The sequence below is a fragment of the Melanerpes formicivorus genome, unplaced genomic scaffold, assembly GCF_026170545.1.
Source record: "Melanerpes formicivorus ecotype bairdi unplaced genomic scaffold, bMelFor1.0.p_v2 SCAF_14, whole genome shotgun sequence".
NCBI classification, from domain to species: domain Eukaryota; kingdom Metazoa; phylum Chordata; class Aves; order Piciformes; family Picidae; genus Melanerpes; species Melanerpes formicivorus.
In genome coordinates, this window is record NW_027142366.1 from 3,009,443 (window position 1) to 3,026,852 (window position 17,410).

Consider the following 17,410-nt stretch of genomic DNA (forward strand, 5'->3'; position numbering starts at 1 on the left):
TGACTAATAGGTGATTAGGTGGATTGCAGAGGCTGTGTATGTGTGTGCTTGCAGGCAAGACTTCCTGTAGAGCAAGGGTGGAAAAAAGTCTCTTAGGCATCATTCCCTGATTGGAGCTTTCAAATAGGGCTGGTTGGACTTGGTGATCTTAGAGGTCTCTTCCACCCGTGGTGGTTCTGTCGTTAAATGAGATTATTTTTTGTCTCTGCATACAAGCTTTCATGCTAATTTCGAGGGAAACTTGTTGCATGGGGATGTTTTTCCAGCAGCAGCTTGACTGACGCCCCATAGAAAGACAGAGTGATTCTGTGCTGGAGTGAATAGAAAGAACAGAAGTAGGTGAATGAATGATAAAAGTTTGGCTTCCAAAAGCTATTAATATCTCTGTAATTGCAGTCTTTTTTGGGAACAAGCCTCGTTTCTTCCCTCTTCTCCTTCCCCTCCGCCACAGCTTCCTTATCCCTGCACAGACACACATAAAGGTGCCCCCTCCTTCCCCATTAACTGGTGCCACCACTGTCACCCCACGCATCCCCTGCCGGCTCAGCGCTGCTGGCACGGGGCCCAGGCTAATAAGCCGAGAGGAGCTTAGGGCCTGGCAGCTGTCCAGCATCCCTGCTCACCTTTCAGCGTCGGTGCCCTTCACAAATGCAGTCCTGTGTTTGGTGCTGCCCCTGCTTTTTCATTTGTAAACAAGGAGGCTCTAAGCTGAGCTCTGAACAGATAAAAACCACTGCAGGAAGAAAGTGCAGAGCAGCTTGTAACATCTCAGACCCTTGTTGAAAGGGATTATAACAAACTGAATAAGCACAAAACAAACTCCTGAAGCTCTTCAGAGCTGAAAATTTCCTGGAATTAAACCCAGCATTCTAAACCAGCTGATGTACTTCATTCAAAATCAGAAGTGATGCCACAGCTTTGCTCTGCTCTTCCTGCATTTAAACCTGGCACTTTTATTTTAGCTTGTGGCTTGGGAATTATGAGAGTAATTCTTCTCTTCTTGTAGCTCAGCAGACAGTCAAAGTGTCATTTTCCCACTTTTCTGTGTGGTTTGTGTTTTTTTTCAATCACCTGGGTGTAAGTTGACTATGAAATGGTAATGAAGACAAATAGATGTGTGGCTGTGCTCTGCCCAGTGTCAGTAAGTAAGCAGAGTTGCTCTAACAGGCTTGTGGTGAGCATGCCTGCACAGCACTGGTCTGATGGTGTTCTCTGTGCCACTTGTCACAAAATGTTAGGGGCTGGAAGGGACCTTGAAAGAACATCCAGTCCAACCCCCCTGCCAGAGCAGATTCACCTCTACCAGATCACACAGGAATGCATCCAGGCAGGTCTTGAATATCTCCAGTGAGGGAGGCTCCACAACCCCCCTGGGCAGCCTGTTCAGCTCTCACAGTGGAAAAAATTCTTCCTCGTGTTCACATGGAACTTCCTATGCCTCATCTTCCACTCATTACCCCTTGTACAGTGGCTGTGTCCATGCTAACAACCAAGTGCAGCTCAGCCTGGCTCAGTGAACCAGGAAAAAAATCTGGATGATGTTTTATTTGAACCCCTGCTCTGTTCTCAACACAGGGTGTCACTTGTGTGACAAATAAAACTACTCCCTTCCCTATTAAGGCAGATCAGCTCCAGCCAGGTGTCCAGGTGGGGTTGTGAACAACTCTGTTGTGGTGGGGATTATTTTGCAGCAGCACCTTCGCTCTGCTGAGTGTTTGAAAGCAAACACAGCCTTCCCATTGCAGTGATCTATATTGTCTGTTCTGGCAGCTGAAACCCAGCAAAAGAATAGAGGTTGAACCTGTTCACTAAACATGACATGCATGAGAGCTGGTAACTAGGTGGCTATCAAGAGGAGAAGTCAGCAGAAAGTGTTTGAATTCAGTCTAGGCTGGGCAAATCCTACTCTCTTCCCTACAAGACACTGAAAGCATTTTTACCTCAGTAAAAATCCATTCGATCCAAGTTAGGAATCAAAACTTGGAATCATAGCGTGATAGGGGTTGGAAGGGACCTCTGGAGACTGAGTCTAACCTCTCTGCCAAAGCAGGATCATCCAGGGCAGGCCACACAGGAACATGTCCAGATGAGTTTTGGAAGTCTCTGGAGAAGGAGACTCCTCAACCTATCTGGGCAACCTGCTCCAGTGGTCTGGTGCCCTCACAGCAAAGATGTGGTGAAAATTCCTGTGTTCCACTTTGTGTCCATTGCCCCTTGTCCTATGGCACCACTGAGAAGAGATTGATCTCCTCTTCTTGACACCTACCTTTCAGACACTTGTGAACCTTAAGAGGATGCCCCTTGTCCTGTGGCACCACTGAGAAGAGATTGATCTCCTCTTCTTGACACCTTTTCATATTTGTAAGCATTATGAAGCTGCCCTCTCAGTTTTCTCTACTCCAGACTAACCAGCCCCAGTTCTCCCAGCCATTCATTTCTTATGGGCTATGGGTCCATGCCACTTTGTTGCAGCACCAGATCCTGATGGTCTGTACATTTGCTGTTCTGAAGTCAGTAACAGCAGCCCAGGGAGCTGCAGGAAGAAAGCAGTACTGCTGAATGAATCCTGGCTGGCTCAATTTGGGGCTGTCCCTTGGCTAAGCAGCCTAGAACAGAATGAACTCATTGCTCTCAGCTTTTGTATGCTGTTAACTCTTCACTGAGTATTGACTTGCCTAGGCTTTTGTACACTGATAACTGCTCACTGACTATTGATTGATTTTTTTTTTTTTCACTGCCCTGATTTTTAAGCCAGGCCTGGGTTCGCTCAGGGATCACCGCTCCACCTCATCTGCTTGTTGTCGTGCTCGCCGCAGAACAAACAGCAGATCTGTGAAGCAGGCAGGAGGAAGCTGGAACAGCATGCAAAAGTTTCTTTGGCAGATGAGGCTCATGGCTTTGAAAAAGCTTTATGTGACAAGACTTGAGGCTTTTCTATCCAAGCACACCAAAAAGCATTTGGCACACCCCGGTTCAAACGGGAGCCTGGAAAGCAAAGGCGTGCGCTAGAAATGAGGGAAGGTTTGGAAGTCGGTAGTTAAGCTGTGGTTTGTGGGTTTAAAGCAGTGATATCACAGGGTGTCAGGGGTTGGAAGGGAGCTCTGGAGATTGAGTCCAACCCCCCTGCCAGAGCAGGGCCATAGCATCCAGCACAGGTCACACAGGAATGTATCCAGATGGGTCTGGGAAGACTCCAGAGAAGGACACTCCACAACCTCTCTGGGCAGCCTGCTCCAGTACACTGCAGTCCTCACAGTGAAGAAGCTCCTCCTCATGCTGAGGTGGAACCTCCTGTGCTGTGGTTTATATCATTTGCCCCTTGTCCTGTCACAGGGTGCAAGTGAGCAGAGCCTGTCCCCTCCCTTTTGACCCTCAGCCCTCAGATATTTATGAACATTGATTAAATCCCCTGTCAGTCTTCTCTTCTCCAGACTAACCACCCCCAGGGCGCTCAGCCTCTCCTCAGACTGCTTCAGTCCCTTCATCTTCCTTGTATCCCTCTGTTGGAGTCTCTTGAGTAGATCTGGAGCAGGAGGACACAGTCTCAAGCTGTGCAAGGGGAATTTTAGGGTGGAGGTGAGGAGGAAGCTCTTCATTGAAAGAGTTGTTAGCTGTTGGAATGGGCTGCCCAGGGAGGTGGTGGAGTCACCATCCCTGGAGGTGTTCAAGAGGGGATTGGATGTGGCACTTGGTGCCATGGTCTAGTCATGAGGTCTGCGTTGACAGGTTGGACTTGATCTTTGAGGTCTCTTCCAACCTTGGTGATACTGTGATCTCTGTCCTTCTTGAACTGGGGAGCCCAAAACTGGGTGCAGTATTCCAGGTGAGGTCTCAGCATGGCAGAGTAGAGGGGGAGGAGAGCCTCCCTCCATCTGCTGCTCTGGTGCTGATGCCTTGCTTGACAGAGAGAATGCTTTCCATTTAGCTGCAAAAAAAATTGGGATGTTGACTGTGCCTCTTGAAAAGTCATCCAGTACCTGTTGGAATTTGTTGTGGTCACAGCTACTGAAATTGTTAGTAATGCTGAGAGAGGTGCTTGGTAAAGTGTTATTCTCTGCAGCAGGTCTCTAGCAACTGCTTGAAGTCTGTCCAATGATTAAAGAAATGCACAACGTGCCTGAGTCTTACTAAAAGAGCTTAAGCCCAGGGTGCTCTTGTGTCCTGAGCTTTGCTCTTTTTATGTCTCTCATTCTATAGGCTCAGTTTCTTTTAATTCAATTATCTTTTCCCTCCTTTTCCCTTTTAATTCTTTCTTTTCCCCCCCTCCTTTTCCCTTTTAATTCTTTCTTTTCCCCCCCTCCTTTTCCCTTTTAATTCTTTCTTTTTCCCCCCCTCCTTTTCCCTTTTAATTCTTTCTTTTTCCCCCCCTCCTTTTCCCTTTTAATTCTTTCTTTTTCCCCCCCCTCCTTTTCCCTTTTAATTCTTTCTTTTTCCCCCCCTCCTTTTCCCTTTTAATTCTTTCTTTTTCCCCCCCTCCTTTTCCCTTTTAATTCTTTCTTTTTCCCCCCCTCCTTTTCCCTTTTAATTCTTTCTTTTTCCCCCCCTCCTTTTCCCTTTTAATTCTTTCTTTTTCCCCCCCTCCTTTTCCCTTTTAATTCTTTCTTTTTCCCCCCCTCCTTTTCCCTTTTAATTCTTTCTTTTTCCCCCTCCTCCTTTTCCCTTTTAATTCTTTCTTTTTCCCCCTCCTCCTTTTCCCTTTTAATTCTTTCTTTTCCCCCCCCTCCTTTTCCCTTTTAATTCTGGTTTCTCCCCTGTGGAATTTCCATGTTGGAGACTCTTCACTTGAATGTTTCAGAATGAAGGGAGAAAGGTGGAGTCAGGAGCATTGTGTCCATGGTGACCAGCAGTGTTTTACACATTGAACTGCAGCTTCTAAAAATCACTGTGGCAAAAGTTGATATTTCTTCTTTTTGCTGTTTTTAATGATGACTCTTTTCTTTGTTTTCATTTCACTGGCAGTTGATTTTAACAGCAGCAGCATTTTGGGTCACCTAAGCAGTCCTCATGCCAGCTTCTTGTTCCACAGTGCAGCTTCAGTTTAACACTGAGCTGAGCAGTCCTGCTTTGACTAGGGCCAAACCTGCATATTTCATTTTCAGGCAATGTTCCATGTGAATTGTTTAACTAAAACCCTTCTGGATGAGAAGCTCAATGTGAGCCAGCAGTGAGCACTTGCAGCCCAGAAAGCCAATCACATCCTGGGTTGCAGCAAGAGAAGCAGAGCCAGCAGGTCAAGGGAAGTGATTCTCTCCCTCTACTCCACTATGCTGAGACCCCACCTGGAGTACTGTGTCCAGTTCTGGAGCCCCTAGGACAGGAAGGATCTGGAGGTTCTGGAAGGTGTCCAGAGAAGGGCCATGAGGATGAGCAGAGGGCTGGAGCTGCTCTGCTGTGAGGACAGACTGAGGGATTTGGGGCTGTTCAGTCTGGAGAAGAGAAGGCTCTGAGGTGACCTAATTGTGGCCTTCCAGTATCTGAAGGGGGCTACAAGAAAGCTGGGGAGGGACTTTTGAGGGTGTCAGGGAGGAATAGGACTGGGGGGAATGGGAAAAAAATACATAAAATGGGTAGACTCAGATTGGATGTTAGGAAGAAGTTCTTCAGCATGAGGGTGATGAAGCACTGGCACAGGTTGCCCAGGGAGGTGGTGGAAGCCTCATCCCAGCAGCCAGGCTGGATGTGGCTGTGAGCAACCTGCTGTAGTGTGAGGTGTCCCTGCCCCTGGAAGGGGGGTTGGAACTGGCTGATCCTTGAGGTCCCTTCCAACTCTAACAATTCTGTGATTCTATGATTCTAGTGATGCATTCAAGCCCTCATGGGATGTACTGATAGTTTACATAGTTTACAACTTACACATGACTGCAAGCCATTCATTTTTTAAATAACAAATGTCCTCACTTTTAAGCAACCTACTTAGTGCTTGATGAAAGGCAGACATTCAATTTGTGCTGTTTTATTAAACTACCCCCACTGGAACATTTTGATCCTGTAAAGTTGATTATTTTATATATATATATATTTTTTGTACCTTATTTAACTGCAGTAAGATATGAAAGAAGCTAAACACTGGGTTTGGAAAGGCAAATCTCAGCTCTTTCAATTGCCACTGAGTCTTGTGTCAAATTGCCTTTTGCTTTTCCTCCTCTTAAACTGTTTAGCATTCAAATTGCTTCATTGAAATATTGACATGAAGGGCTGCAAACACCAGCCACTCTTTGGCCACACAACACACATGGTTTAGGTTTTGAACTGCAAAATCTGCTTCATCTTAGCTTGGAAGGTTGAGACCTTTCCCTGTCTGACTGCAGTTGAGTGTTTCTGTTGAGATGATGCTTGGCTACTTGAACCTGCCCAAGGTTTCTGCTTTCACAGCTTTTACTTACTTTGCAGTGGAAGGTCAAGACTCTGAGGCAAGGCAATGTGTAGAGGAAGAGGGCTGGAGATAATGCTGGGCTAGAAAGTAAAAAAAGGTGCTGTGTTCTCTTCATATCACCTCAGAAATGTTTTACTCCATGGACAGAGCCCCAAGGTTGGATCTGTTTCCGTTGGTCTGATTGCTTGGGCTTTCTACTGTGTGTTTCACTTGGGCATTCTAGGTGTGTGGTGGGCATCCACAAATGTGTTACTTCTGGGTTTGGGAAGGGACTATAAAGACTCCTACCCCCATTCCACAGGCAAGGTCACCACCCACTAGACCTGGTTGCTTAAGGTCCTGTCCAACAGGGCCTTGACACCTCCAGGGATGAGACACTTCCCTGGGCAACCTGTTCCAGTGTCTCACCACCCTCACTAATTTCTTGCTAACCTCCTGTCTAAATCTCCCTTCTTCCAGCCCAAAGCCATTCCCCCTGGTCCTATCACTACAAGCCCTTGTTAAAAGTCCCTTCCTGGCTTTCTTGTAGCCCCTCCTTTATAAAGCAGCAGAGAGCAGCTGTGCAGCTTTTCCTCCTGGACTTCAGAGCTTTCATAAGATGTTAATTTCCAGGCCTATTAATTGGATGGTGTTGGAGGGGGTGGTGGGAAGCTGCTGTTAACACAGAAATGTTCTTGTAATTTGAGTCTCACAAACTGGTTGTAGAACATAGAGTTGTAGTAGTGGTGTGGGTAGCCCCATAGAGAATATCTAGGAAGAAGGGGCATCTAAATGTTTGTGCTTGGTAGTGAACATATTTATTAGAGAACCCTTTTATGTGTGGAATTAGTAAGCAAATGATCAGCTACACAGATGAGTCCTTACCAGCATCTTCTTTTGGTAATGAAAATAAGGTGTTTAAAGCTTTATACATTGAACTTGAAGTGGAGATCAGAGGCATGTTAAATTAAACACATCTAAATTAAATGCTGATGGAGCAGCAGCCTGTGCTGTGCAGAGGCTCTCCTTTTAGGTCCTGCACCTAGCTTGGGGCAATCCTCAATATCAGTTCAGGCTAGGGGGTGATGGAAATGGAGAGCAGCCCTGCAGAAAAGGACTCGAGGGTGCTGGTGGGAGAGGAGCTGGGTGTAAGCCAAGGGCGTGCACTTGCAGCTCAGAAAGCAAACTGCAGCCTGGGCTGCATCAAAAGCAGTGTGGCCAGAGATGGAGAGAGGTGATTCTGCTCCTCTGCTCTGGGGGGACCTCACTTGGCGTGCTGCATCCAGCTCTGGAGCCCTCAGCACAGAAAGGGCATGGACCTGATGGAGTGACTCCAGAGGAGGGCTGCAAAAACGATCATGGGGCTGGAACACCTCTGCTTCGAGGACAGGCTGAGGTTGTTCAGCCTGCAGAAGAGAGGGCTCCAGGGAGACCTAATAGCAGCCTGTCAGTACCTGAAGGGGGCCTAGAGGAAGTCTGCAGAGGGACTGTTTCCAAAGGCCTGCAGTGATAGGATGAAGGGCAATGGTTTGAAATGAGAGGAAATTTGCATTGAATGTTAGGAACAAGTTCTGCACCATGAGAGTGGAGGAGCCCTGGAACAGGTTGCCCCGGGAGGTGACTGAGGCCCTGTCCCTGAAGGCATTCAAGGTCAGGCTGGTCAAGGCTGTGGGCAACCTGATATAATAGAGGATGTCCCTGCTGACTGCAGGGGGGTTGGACTAGATGCCCTTTGGAGGTCCCTTCCAGCCCAAATCATTCTGTGATTCTGTTACAGGGCTCTCAGCTGTTTAATGCCGAATTCCTGCCTTGTAAGATCTAGGGTGTTCAGATTCTTTTTCTTCCTCTGGTTGATTATGATCTGTATTTGATTCCCTGTTGTTCACCTAGCATTTTGCAGAGAAACAACTCTATACATCTGAAGAGTGTTTCTAGAAAGGCTCTTTTGTTCATGAGGAGCATGGGAGCAGGGCTGGGCTTGAGTTTGGTCCTCATCTCTGCACGGGACCCACGGTGAGCAGTGTCAGGTCCTGTTGAGGGGGTGACATTTGTAGAGAGAGATATATATATAAAACCCAACCCTCCCAAGTGTTAAAAGTGCAAAATATATTTGGCAATCTTAGTAAAATTCACTTTGGAATCTGAGCTATGAGTGCATGTGGGTGGAGGAACATGTTTTTCATGCTTTAGGAATTTTTTTCCAGATGCTTTTTTCAGTGCTTGGGTAACTAGGAAAGTGAAGTATTGAGACTTCAGCAGGAATTTAATCCTTAGGTTTAATGGGATTCTTCAGAACATTAAGCCACATAGTTCCATGGCATGTTCTAAACTTCCTTGTGGCAGTGCTGTTGCGCAGCGCAGGCCAGCGTCTGTTCCAAGTGTGAGCACAAGTGGACAACTTCCAGCAGCTCAACCTCCTTCCTAAACTGAGGGACCCAGAACTGGACACAGGACTCAAGGTGTGGCCTAACCAATGCTGAGGACAGGGCAGAATGACTTCCCTGCTCCTGCTGGCCAGGATGCCATTGGCCTACTATCAACCAGCACCCCCAGGTCTCTCTGCCTGGCTGCTCTCCAGCCACCCTGACCCCAGCCTGCAGCACTGCCTGGGGTTGTTGTGGCCAGTGTGCAGCACCTGGCACTTAGATGTGTTCAATCTCGTGCCACTGGACTCTGCCCATCTGTCCAGCCTGGCAAGGTCCCTCTGCAGAGCTCTCCTACCCTCCAACACATCAAGTGTGTGCAAGCCCTGCAGGTGAGCCTGTCTTGATAGCCACTACTTGCTTGAAACGGAGTTATTCGATGCAAGAGCTGGAAGGGGAGAAATCCCCAACTGTGCTGATCCCACCAACCACAACTTGCACCATGAGGTGGGGAGGAACTGTAAAATCCCCTTCTGCATTCCCAGTAAGGATTCTGTCATTGAAATGGTTTTGGTTTGCTGTCAGCTCAAAGCTTGTGTCTGCCCTGAGAACGGGATATTATTCTCTGTGGTTTTAACAGAACCGTTGAGTTCTTTCCAGCTGTTTCTGTTCCTCACCAGAGTCCCCAGCAGCTGATGCTATGGCTGAAGCCTGAGCCTGTGCTCTGTTTCCAGAGAGCTGGAATGGCATTTATGGGCACTTTGGCAAAGGCAAAACTTGACTGAGTTTGGGAGATCTCTCTGAAGAAGTGATTGCTGTGCTTGGTTGTGGCTCTTTGTGGCTGGTGTGGTGGTGGGGCTGGAGGCCTCAGCTTCAAAACCAATGCGGTGGGGATTGACTTCTGTGTTCTGTTCACACTTGCTCTGGTAAAACTCTGTCATTGATAGGGTCCTTTTTGAGAATGGCTGTCAAGTGGCCTTGCTTTGGCCCTGTTGGGAGACCTTCTGCAAAGAAAAGATGTGAGGAAGGCTGGTGCTTCAAGGGGTATCTTGGTGATGACAGAGAAGGCAGCACCAGTTGTGCTCTCTCACTCTTGCCCCGGCATCTCCAGCTGTATTTCACAGCTCTATTGGAGCTGTTAAGCCTGGACAAGAGAGGGCTCCAGGGAAACATTCTAGCAGCCTTCCAGTATTTGCAGAGGGCCTAAAGGATGGCTGGAGAAGGACTCTTTATAAAGATATGTAGTGACAGAATAAAGGGTAATGGAAGAAGGTTGATCTAGATGAGACATGAGGAAGAAATTCTTCCCCATGGAGGATGGTGAGGCGCAGGAACAGGTTGCCCAGAGAAGTTGTGGAGGCTGCAAGCCTGGAAGTGTTCAAAGCCAGGCTGGTTGAGGCCTTGAGCAAGCTGGTCTAGCAGGAGGTGTCCCTGCCCTGGGCAGGGTTGTTAGAACTAGATGGTCTTTAAGGTCCCTTCCACAACACACCACATGCTATGATTCTTACAGCGCAGCGCCAGAAAGAAGCTACCTGGAGGTGGTGAAGCAGCAGTTTCTTAAAGGTTTGTCCTAAGAAAGAAAGGAAAAAATAGTAACATTTAAAAATATCCCTGTAAGCACCATCTCAGTGAGAAATAGAAACTTCATGTAGCTGGAATTTGCCCTGTGGTGCACAGCACAAATAAATCCCTTAAGAGCTCCTGAGTTTGGAGCTGTGGCTGGGCTGAGGGCATGGCTGCAGGCCTCAAGCAGTGCTTGGTGTTTGTGTCTGTCGAGGAAACAGACTGCAGAGAGCATGAGAAGGTTCTTGGCCTGGATTAGAGGAAGACATAGCAAAGTCATAAGAAAACTGATGTAATAGCTAGGATTTAATGAAAGATTTAATCTGGGAGGTGGCCTTTATCTCAGGCATTTGTTATGGGTGAGCAGCAGGAGGAGAGAAAGAGGAGTTAGTATGGGAGATAATTGGATATGCTTATTTCCACCTCTCTGACTTATGTGCCTTGCTCTGGTGCTGTACTTCAGCATTCACTCAGCTTCCTCTTGAGCTCTGTTTTTAGATCCTTGCAAAGTTCTTCAGCTAATGCCACAACTCTTTGTGCTCCTCCAAATCTTACATCTCAGTCAGTTTCAGTCTTAAGCTTGCTTGCCTGGCCTTGCATTGCACCCAGGCTCAGCGAACTGGGGAAGTTAGTGGCTCTTGCTCTTCCACTAGACCCGTGCTGGGTTTTTCCCAGTGATTTGTGTTACTGAGGGCTAAACCAGCCCCTTGCTGTGTGTGTGAAGGCTTGCTCTTGGTCAGCACCCAGGAGGATTTTTTTTTTTTTTCCCCCCCTAGTTTGAGTAATTCTTAGGAATGCTGAAGATGAAGCATTTCTGTTTTGTCAACTCGGTGGTGTTTGCACGGCGCGGACGGAGCCTCCTTCGCGCCGGCTTTCTGCTTAGGTAGGATGGAATTTTGCTTCCTGGCTCAAGCAGATGTTTTAATGACATGTTAATGGGCTAATAAAAAATGGCTTTTTCTGCATGTGTGTGGTTTTTTGAAGATCTCTTCAAAGTTGTCTAGTGTTTGCAGCTGGCTGCACCAAGCCAAGTTCCAACCCACGAGGAAAGCATGCCTTGAAAAGAGGCTTTGATTTCTCGCTGCAGCCTACACAAAAGGGCCACAAAAAGGCTTCATGTATCAAATCTGAGGAACTCTTTGAGAATTGAGTTGGTTTGTTGTTTTGGTTTTGTTTTCTTACTGAAGCATTGCTTTAATCTGGTAGTCAAGGTCTGTTTTTAGCATGAGTTCAGGCAGAGCCTTTCAATGTCGGGGCACGATGCGTGCTGGTCCTGAAGTCTGGAGGGTCTTGGGGGGTGGTGCTTTTTTGGTTGGTGTACCTGTTGGGTTGCAAGTGTGGGATAGCAAGATCTTTAGTGAGGGCCACACTCAGTGAACCCATCTGTATAAAGTGAGTTCTGTACAACTAATTGGGTAATTTGGCAACTGGAAGGGGAAGACTTTGGGTTTGTTTCTTTTCCTGAGTGCTAGACAGTGCGGTGATTCAGATTTGGTTATGGAGATGTTAAAACAGTCCTTGGATTTGTGCATTTCAGTCTCAAGCAGACAAAGACCAAAAGTATTCACAAAACAAACAGAAAAAGGCCTGGAATAGAAACCTTGGCTTTTGTGGTGACAATGTAAACTCCCAATTTGTGAATAAAGCTGTGCAGTTCAGTTCAGTGATGTGGCTAGCTGCAAAGAAACTCCAGTTTTACACATTTGGGGCCTTCAGCCATCATGACTTTCCCATTAAACCTTTTCTCTTGTACCCTACCAAATCTGAATAACTCAAAAAAACCCAACCCAGGTCACTGCAAATCTTCATGGGCTGCCTAGTAGTAGAAATAAAACCCAGCCCGCTTGTCTGCAGCGAGGTCTCATGTAAAGTTCTGTGCAGAGCATGGGAAGGGTAAGCAGAGCCATTCAGAGAGAGCTCAGAATGGGTGGCCTGTGGGATTCAGAGCGTTTCCCACCAAGTACACCAAAGCATTTGGCTGAGAGCTGATTTTGCAGAGCAGACCCTGCAAGGATTTTAGTTGCAGGCCACAGTGCTTTGGGGCATCAGAGCAGCATGTGCTAAATAGCTGATGTCTGCTTTTTGCCTTTCTTTGGAGTGTGGTTTGTTGGGGGGGTTGTGTGGGGTTTTTTTTTTCCCCTCACACTTCACATTGTTTTTGCCAAGCAGCTTTCTGAAAACCATTTTTCAGAAGGGCAGAATTTTTGCTGTGGAGACCAGCCTGCATGCCAGCCTGCACAGGGGGCTGTCCTGCTGGTGCACAGTCTTGCTGGAGCCACCTTATCTCCAACACCAACTCCACAAGGCAAAGGCTGGGCAGGCCTTGAATGGCAGAATTATTTAGGCTGGGAGAGATCTTGAAGATCATGGAGTCCAACCATTTACACTACCAAGAATCTGAAGCAGGAGGCCAGCGGGAGCAGGGAGGTCATTCTGCCCCTGTACTCAGCACTGGTTAGACCACACCTTGAGTCCTGTGTCCAGTTCTGGGCTCCTCAGTTTAGGAAAGATGTTGAGTTGCTGAAAGATGCCCAGAGAAGGGCAACGAAGCTGGGGAGGGGTCTGGAGCACAGCCCTGGGAGGAGAAGCTGAGGGAGCTGGGGTTGTTTAGCCTGGAGAAGAGGAGGCTCAGAGGAGACCTTATTGCTGTCTCCAACTACCTGAAGGGAGGTTGTAGCCAGCTGGGGGTTGGTCTCTGCTCCTGTGCAGCCAGCACCAGAACAAGAGGACACAGTCTCAAGCTGTGCCAGGGGAGGTTTAGGCTGGATGCTAGGAAGAAGTTCTTCCCAGAAAGAGAGATTGGCCATTGGAATGTGGTGCCCAGGGGGGTGGTGGAGTCACCATCACTGGAGGTGTTTAGGAAAAGACTGTATGGGGTGCTTGGTGCCATGGTTTAGTTGATTAGATGGTGCTGGTTGTTTGGACTCCATAACCTCAAAGGTCTTTTCCAACCTGGTTAATTCTGCTCTATTCTATTAGCAGAGATATTTCCCTTATTGGATGCATCAAATCTGTCCTGCTTTGTGGGGGTTTTATATCTCTCAGTGGTAGGCAGTAACTTCAGTTTAGTTTTGTGTACAAGATCTTTATTCCTCTCTCCTCCAAAGCCTCATTGTTCCTCTTTGCTCCATCCTTATATCTTCAACCAACCTCTGATGCTTGTAACCATTATGCTGCATATCTCTATGATTAAAGATGGTCTACAGAGAAGTCAATATGAAATAAAGTCCTTTCTACGTCATCAGCCTGCTGGCCTGTGTTTATCTTCTGTCAGACAGCAAAACGAATGCATCCTGGAATCCAGCTGCCTGTTTGCACAAGCACAAATGATTAACCTGCAGCAGCAAAGGGAAGGCTGAAGATGGCTGAAAGGTGTACTTGCCACCACCCTGCAGTACAACCTTCTCCCCTTCCCATGGAAGATGGGGGCATGCTGCTGGTTTGCCTTGTCTTCAGAAGTAGCTTGGGTACTAACCGAAGGCTGTTGTTAGCTCAGATCCTGGCCACACGTCAGAGCCCTTTGTTTGAGCAGGGAGGCTTAGCTTTAACTCACAAAGTGTGAACAAATGCAGTCCCAGGTGCAGAGCTGCCAGCTGTTTTGCACTGGCACAGGCTGGCATCTATGGAATATTTTAATCATTTACCTTTCCCCCCCCCCCCCCTTTTATTTTTCCCCACTAGACCTCAAAACACAACCACCTCAGTTTTACACCCTGCAGCTGAAAACAGTTGTAGCATCTTAGCGCTGTGCCACGGGATGGGGCATGTGGGGTGTGGATAAATCCAGTGCCGAGGCAGAGGCAGCAGTGTGAGGACTCTTGCAGCCTCGCAGCCATCCTTTGAGTGCTGACAGCTCAGGAGGAGGAACCTGCCCACGGAGGCTTTGGTCTTGTCGGATGGGTCTGTTTACATGGGGATGTTTGAAATGGTTCCTCGCCCAGGCTGTCTCTCTGCTTCCCTTCTGCAAACGCTGGCCTTGCTGCAGAGATAGGTGTCTGGGTGACGAGGCAGCAGCTTTCTGATGCAATTCTCAGCTGGGCTGTTCAGACCTCGGTGCCGCCGTGTGCTTTCCTTACTACACCCGTCTGCAGCCCGCTCCTGCGGCACCTCCTGAACCGCAGCAGATGATTCACTTCTGCTTTGGAAGCAGGGTGGACAACCCCGGGGGCTGGCAGAGGAACCACTCCACTCGCTCAAGTTACATCTGCATTCAAGAACATCCCCGGGGTGAATACTGACTTTGTACGAGGCCCGTCCTTCCTTCACCTCCTGCCAAAGAGGCTTTCACACCAGTACTTCACCCAGCTGGCTAATTTGGCCTTTGAAATTATCTCAGTAATGCCAGGTACTTAAAACAACATTCCCATCCCTTTATAAATATTCTAATCTAGATGTAAAGACATTGTTTCAGTGTTGTTTGGGGTCTGTTCTGTTACAAAGAAATAGTTCTTCGGCGCTGTGCAGCAATCCAGGGAGGAGGATAAACAAATACTGTGTCAAGCCGAAACAAGTCGGTTGGCTTTGAGAAGGCAGAATGTAAATGCCCGAGTCAGGAGAATTAAGTTCCTTTTTGTAACGTTGCAACAAATGCAGGGAGATTGCTCCTGCTGACGACCTTTCTGGTTTAGAAGGAAGAAAAGGCACTTTGGGCGGATGGGAAGTGGGCAAAGCTGGGCTGTGTGCGGAGCGGGGCTCGGCTGCCTGGTTCGCAGATGAATATCCCTCCCCTTCTCCTGCACCACCTCTGATGCAGGGATAAAAATTAATAACTTTTGAAGCCTTTATAGCTAAAGCTGCCCGAGTTCCCAGGGTTTGAGCTTGAAGTAGCAGCAGTCAGATCCTGCTGGCAGTCTTGCTGAAGTCCTATTGGTGACAACGGGTTTAAGAAGCAAATCTGGCCTGTGCCCAGCTTTACCGGGCAGGGAGGGGCTGTCTGCTCCGCTGCTGGCACGGTTTCACGTCCCAGTCTCCTGTTGCTGACCTTTGTCACCCGTTTCTTTACTGGAATTTAGAAATCTTATGGCTTTTAAGTGATAAAGCACTCAAAAGACATTTTTTTTTTTGCTCTAGTGGGTTTAATATGCAAACAGTGGAAGGGAGCCAATGGTCCATCTCGGGCAGCCTGTTTCTGGAGATTGCTCCATAAAGGTTTATTTCAGCTATTAGCTGTTGTGCCAATATTTTTCTTACAAGAAAGAGTAATGATTTTTGGTGTGGGTTTTTTTTTTTTTTCCCCTGCAACCTAAAATTGAGGGTTTCACAGGCTTGCAACTGGAAAATTGGCAGCTGTGCTCCTCACGGGCTGCAGAGCGAGAGCCTGTGGCAGAGGGAGCAGCCTTAAATGAACAAAATGTAATTCTTCAATAACAGCTTTGGAAGCTTATGCTGCTATTTAGCTCTGGAAAGCACACCTGAAATACAGAATAAAGGTAGTGATTATACAGCCAGGCTATATATACAGATAGCTACAGATGCCACGGTTTTTCCCAGCTCAGTAAGGTGTTCCTAAAATCAGGGGTGGGGAAGTAAAATGAGTGATTTGGGTTTTACAATAACAATAAACCAACTGAAAGCTCCACCACTCTCAGCAACTTTAACATTCCTTTTTGGCTAGTACTAGAACACACAAGTTCTGGTTTTACCTGGATTTATTCCCTGGGTTTTTTTCTGGTTGGTGTTTTTTTTTCCCCCCCCTCTGAAGCACTCACAACAGGAAGAGGAAATTAAAGGTTGCTCTGCCGTGCATCCATAGAACACTGGATGGTGAATCTGTAATCCTGTTTGGTTTCAAACTGAACTGCCACAGTCCTGCAGATTTCACTCTGGTTTGGGTTTGGTTTTGGTCAGTTGTTAAAAGAAAACCCCCAGAGGAACTTTCTCTGGTGCTACAGTTGCTCAGCATAAGAAAGAAGTAATTTTGAATCCGTTCTAACAATAGTTGTTTCCTGGTGTGGCTGCTTTAATTACTGCTAAGGTGGAGGATTTGTGTGCTTTCTTACACCAGCATCTGGGGAAAGGAGTGGAGTTCTGAGGTCTGTTTGTTTGACATAGGAGGTGAGGCAGTCTTTCTTCTGCTAGCTGTGTTAGGTGGGAAACTGTTGCTTTGGAGCTGACTCTGGTACAAGTGCCATAAATAAATATTTGCTCCCCTATTTGTGTGACCATGCCTTCACTTTCCTCAATATAGAGTTAAAGTGAGATTGAGTGTAAGTCAGGAGGAAGGTGAGATAGAGATGAGAAGGAGAAATGGTCTGTGCCAGGGAAAATGTCCATTTGAGTATCTTTCTGAACATTCATTCTCTTTCTGACAGATAAGAACTGGGAGGGAAACAGACTACCTCAAAACCAGTTAGCTCCTTTATAGCTGCCTCCCTCTCTTGGAGCCTAGTTTTCGATAAGTTAGAGCTCTAATATTTTCATTTTGAGCTCTGTAAATTATTTTCCCTGACCTGCTGTAAGAGTTTAATGGATACTGAGCAGCGTGGATTGCTGAGCTTGCACTGAGCAGTCCTTACTGAAAAGCAAACTGGGGCTTGGAGCCGCTGACAGACCTGCAGACGTGGGGATTGATGCGGGTTTCCTGATCTCGTTTTTGCTTAACCTGCTGTGCTATTTAGTAGAATGGCAGAGGGGGAAATGTCTCATTTGTGGCCCTTTCCAAGGGAAACATCTTGATGCAGATTTCCCCCACCACCCCCAGTATATATTTTTATTCCAGAGTGAGATCCTGTCCTGCCTACCACAAAACCTTTTCTGTAGCTGCAAACTGCCACCTCCCATATTGTGTTTTGTGAAGTATTGTGGTGCCTTTTGTGTGCCCTGTGCTTGATGGCACTTGGTGTAGAAATCTCTTCCAGGAGTCCCAGACCAGTTGTCTTGGTTCAGAGACTGTTTGGTCTTTATTCTAAGGTGGGTGGGTTCTGAAACAACACCACCACCACAACAGCTCTGGTTTAGCATTTGTGTAAGCCGGCAGTATAGAGAACGAGGAGGTTATAACACAAAGGAGCATTCATTAAACCCTTCTGTGTTTTGTAACAATGGAACAAAAGCAGCAAAAGCATTTTTTTTCCCCCTTCATGTAAATCTTTATCTAGAGAAAACAACGCTCACATTTAATATTTGGGGGGCT

At 47.2% G+C, this 17,410-nt stretch overlaps 1 protein-coding gene across 5 annotated transcripts in view; it reads left to right on the forward strand.

The window, feature by feature from the left end:
* Positions 1 to 17,410, forward strand: part of SMURF1 (SMAD specific E3 ubiquitin protein ligase 1) — a 64,746-nt gene that overhangs the window by 21,519 nt on the left and 25,817 nt on the right. The window lies entirely within an intron of this gene.